Raw genomic sequence first — 10,799 nt, forward strand, 5'->3', positions numbered from 1 at the left:
GGGGGGTTAGTTTACTCTCTGCTCCTGAAGAGCAGGGAAACATTTGTGTTAACAATGCTTGGATGTCTCCAAGGTCTTGAACCTTGGGAAAATTACCCATCCTCGAGCCTGAAGGCAGAATCTGCCTGACTGTGATTCCTGAGCTCCTCAGGAGCTTCACCCTACTGCTGGGAGTTGTTAGAGATGAAGCACAAATCAGAGGTGTATCAATTCATCCACCAAGGGTGAACACATCCAAAATGCTCTCAGGGACTTTAGGAAATTATGGGTGAAACAAATCTCAAATTACAGGATTCTTTGCCAGAGCACAGCTCTTGAAAGAGTGTCTATGTGGCTATCTCTGGAAAATGCCAGAGAAAACAAGACCATATTTAAATTAAAAGGGGATCCCCAGAGATAGCTCACAGGACGTTTTCCCTTGACTTGGTGCTTGGCAATGTACCTCAGAGAGACTCTGACAATGACAATTGCAAATCAGGTCATTTTCATTTCAAATTAGCTGTTGGATAGCTCACAATGCAAAGCCTAGTCTTCCAAAAGCAATGCATCATATGATTAAATAAGAGCCAAGTAAGTTTTATTAGAATAGACAATGACCTGAGAGTCATGGCGGACCTCTCCTGATGATGAGTCAGCATTGAGAAGCAACGTGGTGCAGCAGAAAGAAAATTAACCCTAGAGTCAGGTGCCCCCATTCTGTGACTGACACTGGACAAAAATCCTCCTTAGGCCTCAGTCTTCTCGCCATAAAATGGGGGTAAAGTAATTCCCTTTCTATCTTTCCTATAAGGTTAGTTTGGAGGCATAAAAGGCAGAAGAGCCAGGGATTTAGCTCAGTGGTTCCGGTGCCTGCTGTGCAAGCGCAAAGTTCCAAGTTCTATCCCCAGTACCAAAAAATAATAATAATAAATAAATAAATAAAAATAAAAGACAGAAGACAGGTGACAGTATTTGAAAAGCCTGAGGCATGGAACACACAGGGGTCACTGCTGAGACCTTGGCCCTCGGGACCAGCATACATGTGGACTCCACCCTCTTTGACATGATTATCCACACTTGTTTTAAGAAGAAAATTAAGAATGCTTCCAACATGGAATTTTCCCTGTGTTGTTTATTTTTTCCTTTAAAATAAGAGCTTTACAAATAATGTTTCAATCATAATAATGGCTTTATCATCATTAGATAGCTCGCTCCAATCCTGCACATGGACAGAGATAATTTCTGCAAGATGGAATAAGGGTAAGGTCCAGGATCTACCAATGACTGAAGCCCGGAAGGGACAGGGCTGTTGCCCATTGTATGTCCCATCCCTTGTCCCATGCTGGAGGATGACAGCCTACAGAGGAGAACCCAGGTGGCCCTGCCACTTCCAGCCAATCTGGAATGTATGATTCAGGCAGCCTAGGGTACCAGGGGCAGCCCATCCACTGCCATGTGACCACAGACCCAGGAGTGAGCCCAGCAGAAACTGGACAACTGGCCCAAACAGTGGACTTGGCCAGTAACTACTGAATGGGGGCTTTGAGTTTGAGGTGGCTTGTAGCACAGAACTTGGTGAGACATCAATAAAACAAGCTCATTGTACAGATGAGATGACTGAGGCCCAAAAAAGACCCCTCCCTTCTCTCCCCTCTGCAGCTCCATTGGACCCACCCTTCTCTGGGCTCCAGAGCCAAGGTTGCTAATGTAAATCTGATCCTGGCTCTGCCCTCCCAGGAGCCCTGGGTGGCTTCTTGGGGACTGAAGGAATTGTCCTCCTCATCTGACAGCCCTGGGCTGAACTCCATCCATGCCCTTCCACGGGAATTCTCCAGATATCCCCAGCAGGAATCCTTAGCAACTGTCAGCTGGCTCCCTGAGGACAAAACCCCTTGGGGGCCCAAGCCAGCTGTGTCCACCCTCAGCTGGCAGCCCCCCTTCCCTTGGACCAAGATGCTTGTTTCCAGCCACCCGTACCATGACCTCGCTGCTCCTTTGCTCAGTATCTGCTTTAGCCTGGGGCTCAGCCCCTGAGATCAAGGTTCTCTGAATCACCCCAGAGAGCTTGGTATGGGCCCTGATGAGTGTCCTGCAGCCACTCATGAGGTCACACACTTGCACTAGCAGGTGTAACACAGGGAGCATGCAGAATGCGGCGAAATGGGAGGAGTGCTGGGTTCGAGTTATGAACATCTTACTTGCCACCTTGTGACCAAGGGACGGGGGGTCTAATGACTGGCCCAAATCACAGGGACACTGACTGTGAAAGCCAACTAACTGCAGGCTCCTGTGCACCACAGCTCACGCGACTGGGTGTCCTCCTAATATGCTCACCACACCTTTCTCTGGATGACAGCTGTGCCAGTCAGAGCACAACCCACCCCCACCCAGAGCTACTGCTGCCACCTGCCTCCGTGTAATGTGTGCAGCTCATGCACATTGTCCTCTCTTCCTCTCTCTCCCCCTCCATTCCCCTTCCCACTGGAAAAGCCATCTCAGAGATGCCACCTCCTACCCACTAAATTTCAGGAGCTGTATCCCTGAGCAGGGAGGCTGGGGAAACAAGAACTCCTGTCAATCCAGCCCATTTCACAGATTTCATCCCTTTTTAAAACCACATCTCTGCCCCAGACGTGGTGTCACATGCCTGTAATCCAGCATCATGGGAGGCTGAGGCAGGACGATCACAAATTCAAACCTAATCAGAGCAACTTAGCAACTTAGGGAGACTCGGTCTCAAAATAAAAATTTAATAAAGGGCTGGAGAGGTAACTCAGTGCAAAGGCCCTGGGTTCAATATTCTATTAAAAAAAATCTCTGCTCATTGAGAGCATAGATAATCCTAAATTTTTTTTTTTTTTTGTACCAGGGATCAAACTCGGGTCCTTGTGCTTGCGAGGCAGGCAGCAGAACCACTGAGCTAAATCTCCAGCCCCCTAAAATTTTTTTTAAAACAACCCAACCTAGATGCAGCCTACCACCCTGACTGGCCCAGATAACAGCCCACCCTAGGAAAAGGGGTCAGAAGCACATTCTCCTCATCCTGCCTATGCTGTGTGTCAGTTCTCCCCTTTCTGCACTTCCACCACCTGCTTTGTGGTCTAAGAAGAAATATGAGGAGCTGCTTTTTAAAAATGAAAATGCACTTGTCTGACCAATAAAAAGCATTCCTTTATGGAATCCCAGCAATAGATTTTTTAATCCTCTGCACTGACACGCTGTTATGTGTTCACGGTTATTATCTGTCCACTTCCCAACCTTAAGAGGTTAGATTGTTTAAAGATTTGTTAGCTATGAACTGCTTAAAGAAGGCCAAGTATAAACTCCCAGCTAATTGAAAAACAGCATTTTATCAGATTCTCCTCTGATATTATATTATAATGGTTGTACTTAGAGTACTCTCAATACTTCAATAAGTGGTGAAATTAAAAAAATCACATCTTCAGGGCTTTGCAGAAAATGTGGCTGTTACCAATTTATACTGCTTTTTTAACCATTATTTTCTTATATTTCCCACAATGCCTCAGATCAGAAGCAAACAGAAACTGAGTGATTACCCCAAAGTGTGCTAGATGAACTGGAAAAAGTCTATTCAAACAAAGCTCATTAGTTCTGATACCTCCAGGGCTATGACAAATTAAGCTGCTGGTGTGTGTGCTTGCAGACAAAAGGGGGATGCCGAAAACTAGGGCTGAGCTAGGCACTGTGTCAATAAATTCCACTGAAAAAGGTAAAAATTACAATTGGAGCTAAAATGGAATCCCTTTAAGGAGCATGTACAAAATACATCATCCCTTCTTTCTTAAGTACATTTGTGAACCCGCCTGTGATGAATTATTGCAGTGGGAAGTGGCCACTCCAGAGGGGCTGCTTGGCCAGGTACACATAGAAGGTGCTGGCTGCATCCACCCTCAGTCCTCTCCAAAGACTTGGCCCTGCCCAGATAGAAGTGATTCCCAACCCAGCAGGCAGTGCACATACTTTCAGAGCCGAAAGTCCAGAGCTCTGAAATTGCCTCTGAGATCCCCAGTGAAAGGATGTGTGATTCTCAAAGCCAGACCGGCAGCCTTCCAGCTTTGAAGAGTTCCAGGCCTTAAGATAGCCTTCCCAGCGAAAAGAGTACTAAGCACTAAGCACTATAGCCATGGGCTTTCTTTTTCCAGGTTTGTGAGTCAATTTTGAAAAGGAAGCTTTGAAAATTATCAAAAGTAGTTGTAAGAAATCAAGCACATGGGCTTTCATAAATATTTGTTGAATAAATGAAGGAAGGTGAATGAGAGAGGTAATTGGGTAGGACCACATGTTGAAAGAGAAGGCCTAGATTCTCAAGACTGTTCTTGGATTTTTCTAGAACACACTGTGGCCACATAGTCCCAATGACTAAGGGATTTTTGGATCCCTCGCAATGCTTTTCTTTTTTTTGGTACCAGGGATCAAACTCAGGACCTCACACTTGCCAGGCAGGGGCTGTGCCAATGAATTACATCTCTGGCCCTCTCACAGTGCTTTTTGACCTCAATGGCAGAATTTCTGTGCCACAAAGAATCATACCTTAGTAATTCCCAGACTGTCAAAGTGATAAAAACCCTGAGAACCCAATCCCTAGGAGAACATGGACCAAGTTCTTTTTGCCCCCTACTGTGTTGCTTTTTCATTTGATCTGCAATATTTGCCACATAAAATTTTGGATATTTCCCATCTATATCCAATGTCCTCGCTCTTACGGAAATTTAAAAGATCTGGTCGAAAGGGGCTGATTTTGCCACATGGCACAAATATCCAGGACAGAACTGCAGATCCCCCATGCAACAAGCATGTGCACCCCAGTTTGCCAGGGGGCCCCTCACAGCCCTCTGCATCCATGTTACCAACCTCATCCCTGTAGCTCTCTCAATCCATAGCCTCTGGAGTATTTGACCACCAGTCTAACAGACGTGGGGAAAATAAGTCCCTGAAAGTAGGGTGGCTTGCAGGGGCCACAGTGTGAGTGTGGCAGCTCTAGAATTAGACTCCATTTTCTCAGGGCCCTGGTCACTGAAGCCAGTGAATTCGGTGAATTCAGTGAATTCTTCTCTCTTTTGTTTTTACTTCCATGCCTTGTTCATATTTCTCTCAATCCCACTGTCTAGCCATCAACCCACCCAGGCTAGGCACGAGTCTGTGGGCCACAGGATATCATGTAATCATCTGTTTACAGTTCTGATTCTACCGCTAGAATATGAGCTCTCTGAAGGCGGAGGGCTGTGGTAATTATTTATGTGCAATGCCTAGCACACAGTAGGTCTCAGTGATATCTTGTTTCCCTTTTATCACACTGTTGTGGGATATCCTTCAGGCTCTGGATCCTTGTAGTAACTAAGCCCAGCACCACTGTGACCACCAGTCTCATCAACATTTAATTAAACATCCACTTTGGGCCACACTTTGGACACACAGACCACCATATTCTGACCCTCTCTAGGTCCACCAGAGTCACCAGGAGAAGCACCAGGGGTGTCTCAGAAGGTTCATTCCACCCAGGTAAACAGGAAGTTAGTGCCTTCTTTATCCATCCTACCACCAGAAAGCATGTCCAGGACTGCAGGCACACATGGGGAAACAGCAACACTATGAAATCTGGACCCCTTTGTACACACACACACATATACACATGCACGCATGCACACATGCACCATCTTCTACTGTGCAGGCAGCGCCAGGCAAACCACCCACGGAAAAGTTCCAAGCAAGAGCACTGTGTCAGGTTTCTGACTTTTCTCAAGTTGAGAAATAGCAGCAAGGAAATGTGAAGTCATGTGCAATCTGAGTGTTCCCATCACCCCTTCCAAACTGGCCTGTGGGAGAGGAGGGAGTCAAGGGGAGAACACCGAAAAGTGTGTGTTGGCAAGAGTATCTGAGAATGCCAGGGTCTCTCCACAACACCTAGCTTAGCAGGATCCAAGGTTCTGCAGGGGAATGAGCCTTTCGCTGCTAATGTTCTGATGTTTCTTCAGCAGATTGTCACCATTTCAACATGGCACCCTTGAGCAGCCCATAAATGGGGGTCTCTACTGGAGGATGGGCACAAGGAGAACATTACTCCCTCAAGGCTGTGCTTCTATGACCCACCACACTCTACCCATGCTTTCTTCTTCTGTGTCTGTTCACATGTCACTTTCCCCAGGGCAGGCTGCCCTGAGTGCTAGGACTAGGTGAGTCTCCTACTGTATACTATCTTTCTTCAAAATATTTACCATGATTCTGAGAAAGCAATGATGTGTGCAATGATGAGTCAAATGTATTCCCTCCTCCTGCTGAACTGCAAAGTTCTCAGCAGCAGCAGTTTGTGCTCTCTGGCTAGCGCAGTGTCCACACAGAGTGAGCACTCAACAAATGCTGGAAATGAGAGGGTATATGTATTCATCCAAGACGGGTAGAAACTGGCCACAGGTATATTGGAATTTTTATTATACTGTGTGAAAAACTTGTATTCAAGTCATCTATTTGGGAATATAGCAGACTAGACATATAGGCCCCAGATCTTCTAAAAAGACAACCATGTCTCCCACCAAGCAATTCTGTTAAGCTCTCTGCCTGTTCAACCCACACCCTCAAAGAAGAGCTCACCAAGGACCATATTTCCTACTCCAGTTTTAAGGTTTAGACCCCGAGGCAAACACTAATGAGCAGCCCAGAACCAACACCCCTGGATTCAAAATAGCTGGGGGCTCCAGAAATATGGCAGACCTGCCTTTGTACCCATCAGTGACAAAACTCAGCAGGGGAATGGCCTTGCTGTGCCTAGGAGCACCCCGGTGTGGCCAGCAATGAGCACCTCTTAAGAAGCCATTTCTTTCCTCTGATCAGTTCTTTGTCCGCATATTCACCCATCAACATGACAGTATCTTTGAAAAGTGGACAGGTTTTTCATTGCACAAATAATAGGCTCATTCTTCAGACATGTGTATATATGAATAAGCAAAATGAAGCCACCCATAATTCCAGGTGTACCCACTTAAGCCACCAGCACTGTGGACATTTGTGTTCAACACTTCTACAACTGCACAGTGGTAGTCCTTCAGTTTGGCTTCCCTCTCCATAAACTCTACATCTGGGAGGTGCATGAGTATATTAGTCCATTTTCTATTGCTCCAATAAAATACCCAAATCTGAGTTAATTTAGCTCACAATTTTGGAGGATGAAGGTCCAAATAGCATACCACAAGCTCTGCCAAGGACCCTACAACTTCATTATGGGGGGTGGTATCCTGTCAGGAAAGCTTGTAAGAGACAGCAATCAGCTAGGAAGACAGGAAGACAGAGAGTAACACAAGCATCGGCCCACTATACCAATTCACTCTCTCAAGAACTGATCCTTGAAGGCCGGGGATTTAGCTCAGTGGTTTCGTCACCTGCTGCTCAAGAACTGATTCTCAGAATCCCAGGAGAATTCCTTTCATTCCCTCTGAGAGCAGCTCCCCCAGTGACATAACCAACTCCCACTAAGCCCCACCACCTCTTAACATCACCGCTGAAAACCCAGCTTCCAACACATAAGCCTCCGGGGGACACAGGCAGATCTGAGCCAAAGCAGTGAGGCTCGGTCTTTGGACTCGTTTCCAGCTGTACATCCACCCTTGATGCTTTCTCAGCCCCACAGCTTTGTTCCATCTGCTCCCTGGTGTGCATCTCAGCCCAGCCTTTCCCACCCAGCTCCAGATGCTATGCTCCTGCTGACCGGAATAAACAAAATATCAACATTTTAAATGAAGACAGGACCCAGACCTGCACTGGCACCTTGCCTGCTTCATCTTAATCTCTTCCCTTAAGTAAAGATCTTATCTTCACTTAAAATGATATTTTGTTCATCACTAATTTTTACTTTATTTTCGACTTGATAAAATATTGCATTAAAATATGATGTTGCTTGGTGGCTGAGTTTTTTGGCACTTCCATAAATTTTGCCCTGGAGGTACACACATCGCTCCTTTCACCCTCTTGGCCATGCCTGTACAACCAGCAGCCCCACCAGGCTCCTAGCCTTCCTGGCACCTCCAGTGACTTCCAGACTTGCAGGGAACCTCACCTCGGTACAGAGCTGATGTCATGAGGAGCTGCCTGAGATGCAGGCCAGAAAACGCAGTGAGGAAATGGGAGAGAGACCCCTACAGAAAGAACTTGGACCAGTGGGAAATGAGAAACAAGGGGGGAGACATGAACACAAGTTCCTCTTCCCTCTCACCTACTGACCACTCTGAGACAAATTCTGATACACAGCCCATGTGGAAACGAAGGTCTGTTAGGGTTTAAGTCTGGAGAACCCCAAAGCCTCATGTGTTTGGAAGGTGAATGGATTATGGGGAAGCTCTATCTGACTTACTGTTAGGAGGTGGGGTTGCAGCAGGAGAGGTGGTCACTGGGCCTGCTACCTGAAAGGGTGCTCTTCCCTCCTTGGCTCCTCCTTTCTCTCTGTGCTTCCGGCCGCCATGATGTCAGCAGCTTTCCTCCACCCAGATCACTCCACCACCATGCTATTTCTGTGTTTGAGCCTGCAAACTATGGACTGAAACTGTGAGCCAAAATTAACTCATCCTCCTTCAAGTTGCGGGTATCATGTGTTGTGTCCCAGTGAAGAAAAAAGTAACGATGACAAAGTGACATGAAGCATAGACACCTACAGGGCAACCTCCTGTGTCTCTCCCCAGACAGCAGAGCCCATGTCTCTTTGCTTTGCTTCCCTTTTCCCTCCATCTCTCTGCTTATAGCTTTCACTTCCTAAATGAAGCATCTGCACTTTAATCCTTGCCTCAAGCTCTGCTTTCCAGAGAGCCGGGGCTATGGCAGTTTTGCTTCTGGATTTTGTGTTTTATCATCTTGAGCTATTTTGTGTCCATAAAAGGTATTTTAATATCTGATACAAATTTTTTCTTGCTCTTATTGTTTCCCAAAAATTTCTTTATTGCTGACATGTATGAGCATCCTAATGGACTTACCTAGAAGGTAAATTCTGAGTAAAAGAGATGACTTTGTATCTTTCGAATCATCTTCACCTTTACTCTCTTTTTCCAATACAAAACGAATATCAGTTAACAGCTTAGACATAAGCATAGTTCTGGGCTCTACATGACTCCAAGGAAACTGGACTCTAGCTGAGAAATGAAAGAGAATAGCAGACGCCCTTTATGTAAGCCCTCAGTGTAGGTGGCAGCATCTCCAGTTGGCACAGAGCTCAAATCCAAAAGTCTCATAATGGCTTCAGCCTGGGAGGAGGCTGAGTGGAGATTATAAAGTCCCGGTCTCCCTGACCTGAAAGCCTATCCTCTGTCTGCTCCCAGCCTGGGACACTGATGACCACAAAGATGTGAGCACCAGAAGAGCTCAGAAAAGAAAGAAAGCTCATGGAGGTAGAGAGGTACCATGCCAGAGGAGGCTCCAAGAAGCTTTCGGCTTCTGGGTAACCCTTAAAGAAATGAGTCAAAGGGACATCATTCCAAGGAGAGAGAAAACATCTACAGAAGATCACAGAGGTGACTGGAATTGAATCCCAGAAAGAACCCCGATGCATCCAGACCTAGCAAGCAGGGAAAGTATACACCAGGCACTCATAAGTGCTTGAGGTACGCATCTGGCAGTCAGCTGTGGCTTCCTCCTGCCTCTGAGTACTCACTTTTGCACTCTGAAAATGTTACTCTACACACCCCTATGTTGCATGGAGTGGGCAGAGCCTTCAGCTTACCCCCACTGCTTGGTGCCTTATGCCTTCTTTCCAAAGGGATCTGGGGACATGGCCTGAGGCCAGGCCCATGGAGCCCCACCCTTGTTTTGTAGGGTTTTTTAAATTGTCTTCAAATGTTCTGTTCTCTCAAATCTTTCAAAACAAATTTTGACTTGAAAATAACATCCCTGACGGTGGTGGTGGTCTTTGTGCTTTTCAAAATTACTCCAATCAAAATCAAGGCACGCGATCATAACGTGTCACCTACTAAGCACAGGACACCTTGTGAGATCCCTGCCTTTGAGAAGTTCATTGCCTGCCTCCCTTTCTAAGCAGAGGTGTCCTCTCTCGCTTGGGGCTACATCCTGAGCAGGTATCACAGTACCACTGTGATTAAAGCGGATACTTCATGGAAAAAAGGAATGGAGAGCGGAAGGGAGGGAATGCAGAGGGAGGGGGGACTTTGACACCACGATGGCCGCATCAAGAAAGTGTTACAGAAATTCAGGACATGGAACATCTACTTGGAGGAGTTGAGGGGTGGCACTGTTGAATTACCAACCACCCAATTTCTGCTCAGCTGCCTGGATCCTGGGATTGCCCGTATTGCCCAAGGAGCAGGAAGAATGATTGAACAATTCTTTCTTTTTTAGCATCTGCTTGTACAATGCTCAGTCAGCATTTGAGGCAAGTATGTGTGTCACTCAGAAAAGAAATGCAACTTAGCAGTGGTGGGTATGTATTTAGGGGTGAGGGGATGGTTGTTGTTGTTGCTGCTACTGCTGCTGCTGTTGTCATTGTTGTTGCTGTTGTTATTTTGCAGTACTAGAGATTGAACCCAGGGCCTTCACACTGAGCTACATCCCCAGCCCTTTTTAAATTTATTTTGATACAGGTTCTCACTAAGTCACTATGTTGCCCAAGCTGGGTTCAAACTTGCAATCTACCTGCCTCAACTTCCCAGGGCGTGCTGGGATTACCAGCATGAGCCACCATGCCCAGGTAGAAGGCAGGTACTTGAAAGAACATTTTTAGAGCCCTCTGATAGACCCTGATCTTCATATCATGCAGGTGAGAAGTGTGTTTACAACTGCATGGGACTAAAGCTCTGGGGATGTTTTGTGCT

Source organism: Heterocephalus glaber, unplaced genomic scaffold (assembly GCF_053883595.1).
Source record: "Heterocephalus glaber isolate CG9 unplaced genomic scaffold, H.glaber_assembly_v1.0 deba00001561, whole genome shotgun sequence".
NCBI lineage: Eukaryota > Metazoa > Chordata > Mammalia > Rodentia > Bathyergidae > Heterocephalus > Heterocephalus glaber.